Below are 12,051 nucleotides of genomic sequence, written 5' to 3'. Positions count from 1 at the left end.
GTATATGTCAGAGCTATATGAATGAATAATAATAATTCTGCTACAGAGTTGCGACTTGGCCTTTGATTTTTATGAATTGCGTAGAATAAACTGAGCTCTATTAACAGTTTTAATGTCACAGAAGTCACATCTCTTTATGAGGATCTCAATGTTGGTCTCACAGATTGTAGCCGGCAGTCAGAATGTTGTGCGGAGGGAGTCCCTTGGCATGGCAGGGTTGCAGGCTGTGCCAGGAGAGGTGGAGGAGTCACACACTGCCATCCTCATCAGAAACAACTCAATTACTCCTGGCTGCTCCCACCGATCTCTGCCCGCCCACTGCGTCACCCAACATGGCAATGTGGACGGAAAACGGATGAGGTCACTTTCCTGCACTCTTTAGAGGAGAAGGCTAAAAAACATTCGGGACACAATCACTAAATAAAAGTTTGCCCTTTTCACCTTTTGCTCATAGTGAGGGCAGTTACCATGCAGTCCGGTATGGGACACTCCGAAGAAGGTGTCTTTGCTGTTCCCTTGCACTGCAGGGCAGCGCAGCTTAAAAATAGCACTAAAATCATAAGAATAGGGTCCAATAGTTGCATCAATGCCCACTGCAGGCTAGGGAGAAAGAATGAAGAATACCCACATACAGGAACAAACATTCAAACCTTTCCACATGTATCTTGCAGGTATGTGCCCACATGACAATTATTCTGTCAGGGCTGGGCTCTCAGCCCTCCCTTCTCAGTGCTCAGGTGTTGGTTAATTGTCAGTACTCATCGTTCCACAGCGGCTCACCTGGTGATCATTTCCAGCTCGTCAGTCCAGCCTACAGCCAGACCCTTCTGGCTATTTAAACTGCCTGGTTCATTAGTTCTGTGCCTTCCCCTTGGTCAAACACATCTGGAGACTCTCTGTTGTGTTCCTGTTGAAGACTTGCCTGGCTGACGTCCCTTCTGGTACCTGATCCTGTCTGCTGCCTCTGACTACGCTGATCTCTGGCTTCCTGATTTACTCGCTTGTCTGACTACCCGCTCTGGATACTGCTACTGTACCCTGGCTATGTTTTGACTATGTTTACTATGCGTACCATTTTTACCAATATATTAAAAGGTGCGATTCTTACTGCATTTTTTTACTGCATTTTCATGATTCCTGATTTTTGTGCATTACTTCAGAAGATGCAGGCAATCCACTGACTGGAAATATTTTTGTCCAGATTGGATGAACAGGATCACCGCATGGATGAGTTTGCCATAGCATTACAGGCGCCCGCAGTGGGCACCTGGATCCTCGCACTGTGGCTGTTATGGTACAGCCTGTGTTGCAGGCCATCCCTGCTGCTGCTCTCTGTGCTGGCAGCCGCCTTGAATATTATCTCTATGAAAGGTATGTTTGGTTCCGCTCCACTTCCCCAGCAATTTGGCTGTGATCCAGTTCCATGTAGAGGGTTTCTCAACCAAGGTGTTCCCCACGGACAGAAGCAAAGTAGGCTTCATTATTTCTTTGCTTTCTGACAGAGCCTTGGCCTGGGCAAACCCTCTATGAGAGATGCAAAAACCCATTGTCCGGAGTTTGTGGCTTCCTTTTAAAGGGTATTTGATGTTCCAGCACGCTCCACTTCTGCTGCCAAGTGCCTCATGTCCATCAAACAGAGTACGAGAAAGGTTGCTGATTACGCCATTGAGTTCCGTACTCTGGCAGCAGAGGTCGCTTGGAATAATGAGGCCTTCATGGCTGCTTTTTCTCATGGTCTCTCAGATAACATCAAAGATTAGATGGCAGCCTGAGATATATCCACTGAGCTTGAGAAGTTGATTACATTTTCATCCTCATTGACTCCAGACTCCGAGAGAGACCTTCCTTTAAGGAGCTTTTGCAGAAGCCTCCTGTACATTTGGCTCCGAGCTTTGCAGTCCCACCCATGCCTCACTCACCTCCCATGCCTCCTGGTACCAAGTCCACCAGTGAAGAAGAACCCATGCAGTTTGCGGGTGAGAGAGGTTTTAGCAGGAGGGAGAGATTGTGTCTTTATTGTGGCCAGGTAAGTCGCTTTTTGAAGTCCTGTCCTACCCTACCCACCCGGGAAACGCATTCCACCTGACGTCCTGTAGAGCAGTGGTCATCAACCTTGTCCTCAAGGCCCACTACCAGGCCAAGTTTTATGTATTACCTTGGGAGAGATGCAGACTAGAATACTGCAATGATTTAGCAGCAAATGATATCACCTGTGATGTATTTCAGTTATCTTGCAATCCTGGCCTGTTAGTGGGCCCTGAGGACAGGGTTGATGACCACTGCTGTAGGGTACAGATCTTAGGTGGCATTGTTATGTCCCCAGTTATCCTGAAGGATAAGCCTTTAGTTCTGGTTACCCTTTCTTGGTCTAAGTTGTCCATCGAGATACGGGCTCTAATCGACTCTGGGGCTGCAGGCCTGTTCATAGATGGTGCCTTTGTATCTAAGCACTCGATTCCGCTGCAGCTTTGTGCCACACCGCTTGCCATTGAGGCTATTGATGGGAGACCTCTACAGCCTGCCCATGTGACTTCTGAGACTGCTCTGTTTACCATGGCCCTAGGGGCATTTTACCATGAGATAATCCAATACTGTCAGGGATGGTTTAGCCCTTCCTCCTCTGGGCTGGGCTCTCAGCTGTCGACTAATTGCCAGCTCTCTTGTCTCTCTTCAGTTACCAGCTGTTCCCGATGATGCTCGTCTGGCCTGCCTATATAAAGTCTTCCAGCTCATTTTTCCTTTGCCTTCACATTGGTCACATCACTAGGAACCATCTCCTGCTGTTGTTTCAAGACTGGCTTGCTAACATCCTTCCTGGCTTCCATCCTGCTTGCAGTTGCTCTCCGTGGATCCCTGACGTCTGGCCTGGCTGATTACCCGATCTGGTTTATGAACTTTGGACTGGCTGACTATCCGATCTGACTACTGGACTCTGGCTATGCTTGACTACCCTTTTTCCTAATTATTTTTTTATTTTTATTAATAAACAAGTGTTATTAGATTGTACTTCTGTCTGTTTCATAGTTCCTGACAAATACCAAGTCATTTCCTCACCTCATTTCCCGGTGGTTATTGGTTATCCTTGGTTACAGAGGCACAACCCCTCTTTTTATTGGCTTCATGCTGAGGTTCTTTCCTGGTGGCCACAATGTAGTAAAACATGTTTTCAGAAGGTGGCTAAGGTCTTGTGCACTTCTTCACTCTCCTCCTTGCCAGAGGAGTACCGCAAATATAGGGATGTCTTTGATAAAGGTCAAGCCGGTAGATTTCCTCCACGCCGTCGTATGATTGCGCAATTGACCTTCAACCTGGTGCCATACCCCCTTGTGGACGGGTTTACCCTTTGTGTGTCTCGGAGGATAAAGCCATGGAGAAGTATGTTGCCAACACACTTTCTCGAAGGTTCATCCGCAAATCCTCATCTCCTGCTGGTGCTGGCTTCTTCTTTGGGAGAAAGAAGAGCGGTGAACTGAGACCTTGTATCGATTACAGGGATCTCAATTGCTTCACGATTAAGAATGCGCATCCGATTCCGTTGATTACGAAATTATTTGACCCTCTCAAGGGAACAACAGTTTTCACAAAGCTCAATCTGAGAGGGGCATACCATCTTGTGAGGATTAAGGAGGGCGATGAATGGAAAACTGTGTTTAATATCAAAACAGGCCATTACCAATGCCATTTGGACTTTGCCACACTCCTGCAGTTTTTCAGGAATTCATCCACGATGACCTCCGAGATATGTTACAGCAGTGTGTGGTGGTTTATCTCAACCATATTCTCATATACTCAAAATCCCTAGAGAGCCACCCCACAGATGTGCCGGGTGCTACAGAGGCAGAGAGATAATAACCTGTATTGTAAGTTGGAAAAGTGGGAGCTCCATCATGAACAGGTTACATTTCTGGGTTATGTCATTTCTACTGCTGGTTTTTCGATGGCCCCTGAGAAACTATCTGCAGTTCTACAGTGGCCTGGACCCATAGGTCTACGTCCGCTACAAAGTTGTCTTGGCTTTGCCAATTTATTATCAGAAATTTATTCTGAACTTCTCTTCTCGGGTCAAACCCCTGACTGATATGACCAGAAGGGACAGAATTGGTCTCCGGAATTCCAATAAAGACTTTGAGTCTCTCAAGGCTGCCTTTGTTTCAGCTCCTGTGCTGGTGCATCCTGATCCTATGCTACCCTTCATTAAAGGTTTCTGCATCTGAGACTGGAGTAGGCACCCTTTTGTCTCAATGACCTACCTCTGAGAGCGCTATGCATCCCTGTGGCTACTTTTCTAAGAAATTGTCTCCTGCAGAATGCAATTTACGAGACTGGAGACAGAGAATTGCTAGCTATCATTTTAGCTCTTAAAAAATGGAGGAATCTCCATCGAAGGTACCACTGTGCCTCATTTTGACTGACCATAAGAATCTGACATTCTTGTCTGAGAAAAAAATGCTTATCTCCCAGAAGGGCATGATGGGCTCTCTCAAGCTTCAATTATATAGTCTCATTCTTACCCGGTACTAAGAATGTAAGGGCTGACGCATTGTTGAGACAGTTTTCCTCCGCTTCCTTGATGAAGTCGGTTTCTGTTCCTGTGATACCTCCCGATCGTATTCTGGCCACTGTTCGTTCTAGTCTCACTTCACCTTTGGGTGACAGAATTCTTGCCGCTCAGATCCATTCTCCTCCTAAGAAACCTTGTGACCGCTGCTTTGTCCCTGAGAATATTCTCACTGCTTTCCTCCAGACTTGCCATTCTCCTAAGGCAGCTGCCCACTCAGAGAAGAATCAACTCTTTTGGGCCTTTTCCCAACAATTCTGGTGGCCTAGTCTCCGCACTGATGTGACCACCTTCATAGACGCGTGTTCCGTGTGTGCTAAGTGTAAAACACCATGACACCTTCCAGTGGGCCTCCGACAACCCATACCCAATGGAGAGAGGCCTTGGAGCCACTGGTCTATTTTTTTTTTGTGGAGATTACCCAACTCCCAGGGCAACACAATTATTCATGTGGTGGTTGACAGGTTTGCGAAAATGTCTCATTGTATTCCACTGCGGAAGTTGCCCACATCCAAAGATCTGGCCTCCATCTTTGCTTGGGAGATCTTTCAGTTACATGGGCCACCCAAGGTTATTATATCGGAGGACATGGGTAGCCAGTTTGTCTCCATGTTTTGGCAAGCTTTTTGTGCACAGTTTGGAATTCAGCTTTCCTTCTCTGCCTATCACTCGCAGTCCAATGGGGCAGCGGAAGGAGCCAACTAAGCCTTGGAACAGTTTCTACGTTGCTATATTTCTGACCACCATAACAACTGGTCAGACCTCTTACCTTGGGCGGAGTTTTCTCACAATAGTGCCGTCAATATCTCTTCCTGATTGTCTCCATTTATGGTGAATTATGGTTTCCAACCACCCATGTTGCCTGACTATTTTGTTCCTCAAAGATTTCCTGCATTAGAGGAGCATCTCTGTGATCTTTATACCACTTGGGTGCTGGTCCAAGAGTCCTTGCGACGTGCCAGTGAGAGGTTCAGACTCCATACGCTTACCTCACCTTCCTACTAGGTTGGGTAGAGAGGGTCTGGCTGTCATCTCGTAACCTCCAACTCTTTGTTCGCTCACTGAAACTGGCACCACGGTTTATTGGGCATTTCCATGTACCCGTAGGATCAACCCAGTGGCTTAGCATTAGACCTGCCTTCTAACATGCATATTTTGAATTTGTTCGTTGTCTCCTTATTAAAACCTTTTGGTGTGTAACTGTTTAACCACCTCGGTACCACGTCCTGGCCCGGTTCAGGTTGAGAACCATGAAGAGCATGAAATACAATGGATCAGTGACTCCCTTAGGTTCCATGGGCGCATACAGTACCTGGTTCATAGGAAAGGATATGGTCCGAAGGAACGCTCTTGGGTCTCAACCTCGGACGTACATGCTCCAGTCCTCCTCTGTGCTTTCTATAGACATTTTCCCCTCAAACCTGGTAGCTCTCCGAGTGGGAGAGGTTGTTGAGGAGGGGATACTGTCAGGGCTGGGCTTTCAGCCCTTCCTTCTCTGTGCTCAGGTTGTTCAGCTGTCGGTTAATTGCCAGTACTCATCATTCCACACTGGCTCACCTGGTGATGATTTCCATGCTTGTCAGTCCAGCCTACAGCCAGCCCCTGCTGGCTATCTGGTTCATTTCTTCCGTGCCTTTGCCTTGGCCAAACATATTTGGAGACTCTCTCTGTTGTGTTCCTGTTGAAGACTTGCCTGGCTGATGTCCCTTCTGGTTCCTGATCCTGTCTGCTGCCTCAGACTAAGCCGATCTCTGGCTTCCTGATTTACTGGCTTGTTCTGACTACCCGCTCTGGCTACCAAACCCTGGCTATGTTGTTGTGAGGCATGATTTTTATGACTGAAATCTTTGTTAAGTCCCTTCTGACTCATTTAGTTTGAACTATTGAGCTGTGTTAACAAGGGAGTTATTTCAGCAAAGTATGTGGATAGAACACTATGTAATCTTCATAGGCTATATATATATATATATATATATATATATATACATATACAGTATCTCCCAAAAGTAAGTACACCCCTCAGTCACATTTGTGTAAATCTTTACTTCTATCTTTTCATGTGACAACACTGAAGAAATGACACTTGTCATTTAGCGGTTTAGACATTAATGGCTGTGTGTTGAGTTATTTTGAGGGGACAGGAAATTTACACTGTTATACAAGCTGTACACTCACTACTTTACATTGTAGACAAGTGTCATTTCTTCAGTGTTGTCACATGAAAAGAGAGAAGAAAAGATTTACAAAAATGCGAGGGGTGTACTCACTTTTGTGAGATACTATATATATATATATATATATATATATATATATATATACATTTAAATTTTTTTTAAATTAGAATATTTATAAAAATGTAGATTTTTTTTTTTTATTTACTGACAACAATAAATAAAAAAATAAAAAAGATATGTACAAAACCATTACATAATGCCAAGAAGGTTGTCATATTTTAACACTGCCAGTTTCTGTGCCCCCCTGTGAGCTCCTTGGTGCCTTCTGGTGATCATCACAGTAAAGTGTAGACCTGCTTTCATCCTCTGTTTGATGGTACCCAGGAAGGGGGCAGGGATACTCGCAGGGTATCACCAGCAGCTGAGTCCTACTGCCTGAATCCACCCATATATTATGTTAATATAATTGTAATGAGTACCTGGCATGAGAAGAGCCCACGGTAGCTGACCAGAATGTGTGTTTGCCTGGCATTGGGGTGTGGGATGTGTTGGCACAGTGACTGCAGGGGCATCGCTACCTGTCCTGTAAGGGGTAGCACAGTTCCCCATGGTGGGTTTTTGTAGTAGTGGTTGGTGCTATGGCTGTAGGAAACTACATGTATGTGCAGCTTTACCCAAACCACCTTGAGATCTGAGGGCAGACCTGGGCATTTTATGGCCCCCAGGCCACATCCTGCACTTTGGCTGTCCCTGTCTGGCCAGCCAAAGGACAATCAAATGTCAGAGTGTGGGTTCCCTGGATTCAAGTTGACTAGTTACTAGATAGCAGTGGCCATGCTTCCGCACTCGTTGGACCACCAGTCGTCAAGATGGCAGTGGTCACTTATATCCTTTATGAGCGGCTTTGGCCATGTTGGACGGGTGGCACCGCCCCTCAAGTGACTGGGACTTCAGTGAGAGGTGGGGAACAAGGACATGATGAGGTTGAAGGCATGTGGGGAGGGAGGTGTTGCCAGGCCTTGCTCCCCACCCCACATGTAAGGGGTGGAGCCTGTGTCCCCATAAGTCATCCTCAACAAGATGGCAGTGGCCATGCTTCCGCATTCATTGGTTCACCAGTCGTCAAGATTGTGGCAGTCACATTTGCATCCTTTCCAAGTGGATTCGGCCATGTAGAAGGGGTGGCACCACCCTTTGAGTGACTGGGGCAGACCATGGGGGGTGCGCAACAAATATATGATTTGGTTGAGGGCATGCTCTGCTCTCCAACCCACATTTGAAGGGTGGAGCCCGTGCCCCCATTAGTCAGCCTTACCTTTGCCTTGCTGCGGAAGTGACGTCACATGCCAGCGGCATTTATGACAGTACAGGCCCTTCACAACAGTCCCAGTTTCTCATGTGGCCTTTTGGGAAAATTAACTGCCAACCTCTATCCTAGGGGACCACTTACAACTCATTATGTGTGAAATCTACAATTATACTATGACTAAGTTAAGCTTTTTAAGGACATATACTGTTACCATTACCACTTCCATGACCATTTGTAGTCTTTGGTGAACATCAAACGTGGACTTTGCTTCCACCATGACTTTCCATTTGGCCTTGTCTTTGTCAGTTCCATGTTTTTATTTATGTCCCAGCTGCCTGTCATTTCCTGGATGTCATCCATTCATCCCCCATCTTCTTCTTCTCCCTTTCTTTACCTTGCTCTCTTCCACAATCTTGCATGGCTCTTCTCCAGCCAAATTTCTTGTCTCCTGGCCAAAATTAAATTGGCATTTTCTCTTCAATGTTTCTTTTCAAGAGATGTGGTTTTGCCTCATTGACTCTTTAAAGAACCTCTTTACTTGGTGCCCTAAACAAATGCTTACCTTGCTTAATGGCTAAAAAAGAAGGTCCAGTGCTCTGCGCCCCTGGCCCCTCATGCATCTCGCATGCAAACTAGGGGGGGCAGCACCTCTGCACCCCTAATGGACTGGCTGCTCCTGTTCTGACCCCTGGTTGAAACCTTCTATCTCTTGGCTCCTGACTGGGGCACCTCTGAGCCCTGGGTGACACCTCCTGTCTCTTGAATCCTGATTGGGGCACCTCTGACCTCTCGTTGAGACCCCTCCATCTCTTGACTCCTGGCTGGGGCACCTCTGACCCCTGGTTGAGACCCCCCCATCTCTTGACTCCTGGTTGGGGCACCTCTGACCCCTCGTTGAGACCCCCCCATCTCTTGACTCCTGGCTGGGGCACCTCTGACCCCTGGTTGGGACCTCCCTTCTCCAAACTGGGAGCCCTGAGCTATCCTCAGGCTTTGTTTTTTAATGACCCTGCACTCCTGTGTACTCAGACAGGCTGCCAGCATCCAGTAAAATCTAGACACAGAATTGAAGGTTCTGTCCCACCCAAGACACTTTAGAAACTTCAAGCTCCAGGCCCCAATCCAGGATGTACACAGATGAGGATCGCAGGAAACAATGTTGTCTGTTTATTCTCCGGAAGCTTTCCATGGGTGGAGAAGGGACACAGAGGGGACCCGGCAATTATATGGGCAGAGGAGGGACACGGAGGGGACCTGGCAGTTCCATGGGCAGAGAAGGGACATGGAGGGGACCTGGCTGTTCCATGGGCGATGGAGGGACATGGAGGGGACCTGGCAGTTCCATGGGCAGAGAAGGGACATGGAGGGGACCTGGCTGTTCCATGGGTGAAGGATGGACACGGAGGGCACCTGGCTGTTCCACGGGCAGAGGAGGAACGTGGAGGGGACCTGGCTGTTCCATGATTGGAGGAGGGACACAGAGGGGACCTGGCAGTTCCATGGTTGGAGGAGGGACACAGAGGGGACCTGGCAGTTCCATGGGCAGAGAAGGAACATGGAGGGCACCTGGCTGTTCCACGGGCAGAGGAGGGACATGGAGTGGACCTGGCTGTTCCATGGACAGAGGAGGGACATGAAGGGGACCAGGCTGTTCCATGGGCAGAGGAGGAACACGGAGGGGACTTGGCAGTTCCATGGTTGAAGGTGGGACACAGAGGGGACCTGGCTGTTCCATGGTTGGAGGAGGGACATGGAGGGGGCCTAACTGTTCCATGGGCAGAGGAGGAACACTGAGAGGACCTGACAGTTCCATGGGCAGAGGAGGAACACTGATGGGACCTGGCAGTTCCATGGGCAGAGGAGGAACACTGATGGGACCTGGCAGTTCCATGGGCAGAGGAGGAACACGGAGGGGACATGGCTGTTCCATGGGCAAAGGCAGAACACAGAAGGGACCTGGCAGTTCCATGGGCAGAGGAGGGACACGGCGGGACCTGGCAGCTCCATGGTTGGAGGAGAAACATGGAGTGGACCTGGCTGTGATCTGTTTGCTCTGTTTCTGCGTCATCAAAATAGTTTTCACACATCATCACGCCAATCTCCTCCCTCTCCGCCCAAATGTCATCCGATAGGTGCCAACTCTTCTCCTCTCGCTGCCTCTGACGCCATCTGTGCGACTCTTTCGTGCCACCGGAATTTTTCATCGTCGATTATAAACGTTGGATTTGGGACAGACCGGGGTGGAGCTCAGCTGCCAATGTTATAAATAATTGCTTCTGCTGTAGAAGTGGAAAACCTGACCGTGTCCCGCTGAATTTATTCCTGGAGGACGGATAGGAACGTGATTCCGTAAGCAGAAATATTTCATTGCTGCCCATCGATAAGTCCGAGCCTAAATCTGACCATACACTGGGTAATTATCAGTCAATTTCAATCATTTTCTATCTGCCATGAATGGAACCACCAGAATTTACCAACGAGTAAGCTCCAGTGGGCGGAGTCAAACACATTTGGGGCGTGGCCTGTCAGGGGTCCAAGCTGAGACTGCCACTTGTCTACACTCAGCAGGTCTTGTTCTGATGTGCGGCTCCTGGGATCTTCTGCTCTTATCTGTAATGGTGGATGCCCAGCCGGCATGCTGATCCTCTGAGATCATTACTTTCTGGATCATTGGCTTGGCCCAAATACACAGATCAGGAGTAGTGACCTCACTGGCTCCATGCTTGTTGCAGGTCGGTGATGTAGAAACAAATGAAGGAAAAGGCGGCCAGGTGGGCAAAATATTAGAAGGAGACCTGAAATGACGTCTTCACCTCCTGTCAGGTAACTCCACTTTCCTGGGGGGAAAAAAAAACAAACAAAGGAAACAAATTGGCAATTCGAGAATATAATTATATAGGTAATTATTAATTGCATAGAATTGCTACAAAAGTCATACCAGTATAATTGAATGTTATTAAAATCTCCCTTTCCTTTTTAAACTGCAGCACTGTCATCTTTTTTCATTTGCAATATGGTCACCTGGAGGCGCTGTGTACACAGGTGGTATACAGAACGCCCCCCCAGAAATGTAATTTCCTGCTCGTGTGATTGGCTCACTGATTTTCCCATAAATCTGCACTAATAAAGTCAGATTTTGGGCATTCCCTGCAGCAAAAAGGTAATTTCTGGTGAGATACTCCCAAAGGGAAATCACATCCAAAGTGATGCTGACCCTGCCACTTTCCTCATTAGAGCCCTGCAGGTGCAGTAGCTCACTGATAATGATAAAGTCACTCCCATTCACTCTGGACATGGACACAGAGAAACAAACAGCTATCTCTTCAGAATAACAAAAGGTAGAAATCTGCAACAGAGTTTGTTACAATCCCTGCATACTTAATGTGATTGTAGCCGTATTGGTGCAATTGTGACAGAGAAAATTGAGTACTGTCCGTGATACTTTTTTTATTTGCACTAACATACAATTTTTCAGGACAAGCTTTCGGGGTATGTCCCCTTCTTCAAGGTCCAAGCAGTACTGATTTACACATTTTTAAGCAGAATGTAAAAACAAAACAAAACAAACAAAAAAAACACCTCTGAAGGAAAGAGGAGAAAAAAAACAACAAAAAAAACACATACAAATCAATGGCAATAAAGATAACAGAAGAGTTAGTGAGATAAGACAGAGGGAGAGCTATGGAATGGAGGGGGGGGGGGGGGGTTGCTGGTCACAGAGGGGGTTGTAAAACTTTAGTATAATGAGGACATTACAATCCCTGCAATGTCCGGAGATCACCTGGAGTGGAGTTACTCTGTAGCAGAACTGCTGGCGGTATGTACTATAGGTGGAGATCTCGGCACTTTTGTTGCCCCGGGCGAAGTGTCAGGACATGAACAGAGCTCCTTTCTAATAGGGTTTTATTTTTAACACTTCTATAAAACGTTGTTCCAGATTGCAGCCGGACGCATCGTGTGATTGGGGGATCAGCGAGTATCACATGAATGTTCTATTCATCTCCTGGATT

Source organism: Lithobates pipiens, unplaced genomic scaffold (assembly GCF_037356315.1).
Source record: "Lithobates pipiens isolate NorthernLeopardFrog02 unplaced genomic scaffold, aLitPip1_a1.2 Scaffold_24, whole genome shotgun sequence".
Classification (NCBI taxonomy): Eukaryota; Metazoa; Chordata; class Amphibia; order Anura; family Ranidae; genus Lithobates; species Lithobates pipiens.
The sequence above is the reverse complement of the archived record's forward strand: the minus strand, read 5'-3'. Positions refer to the sequence as shown.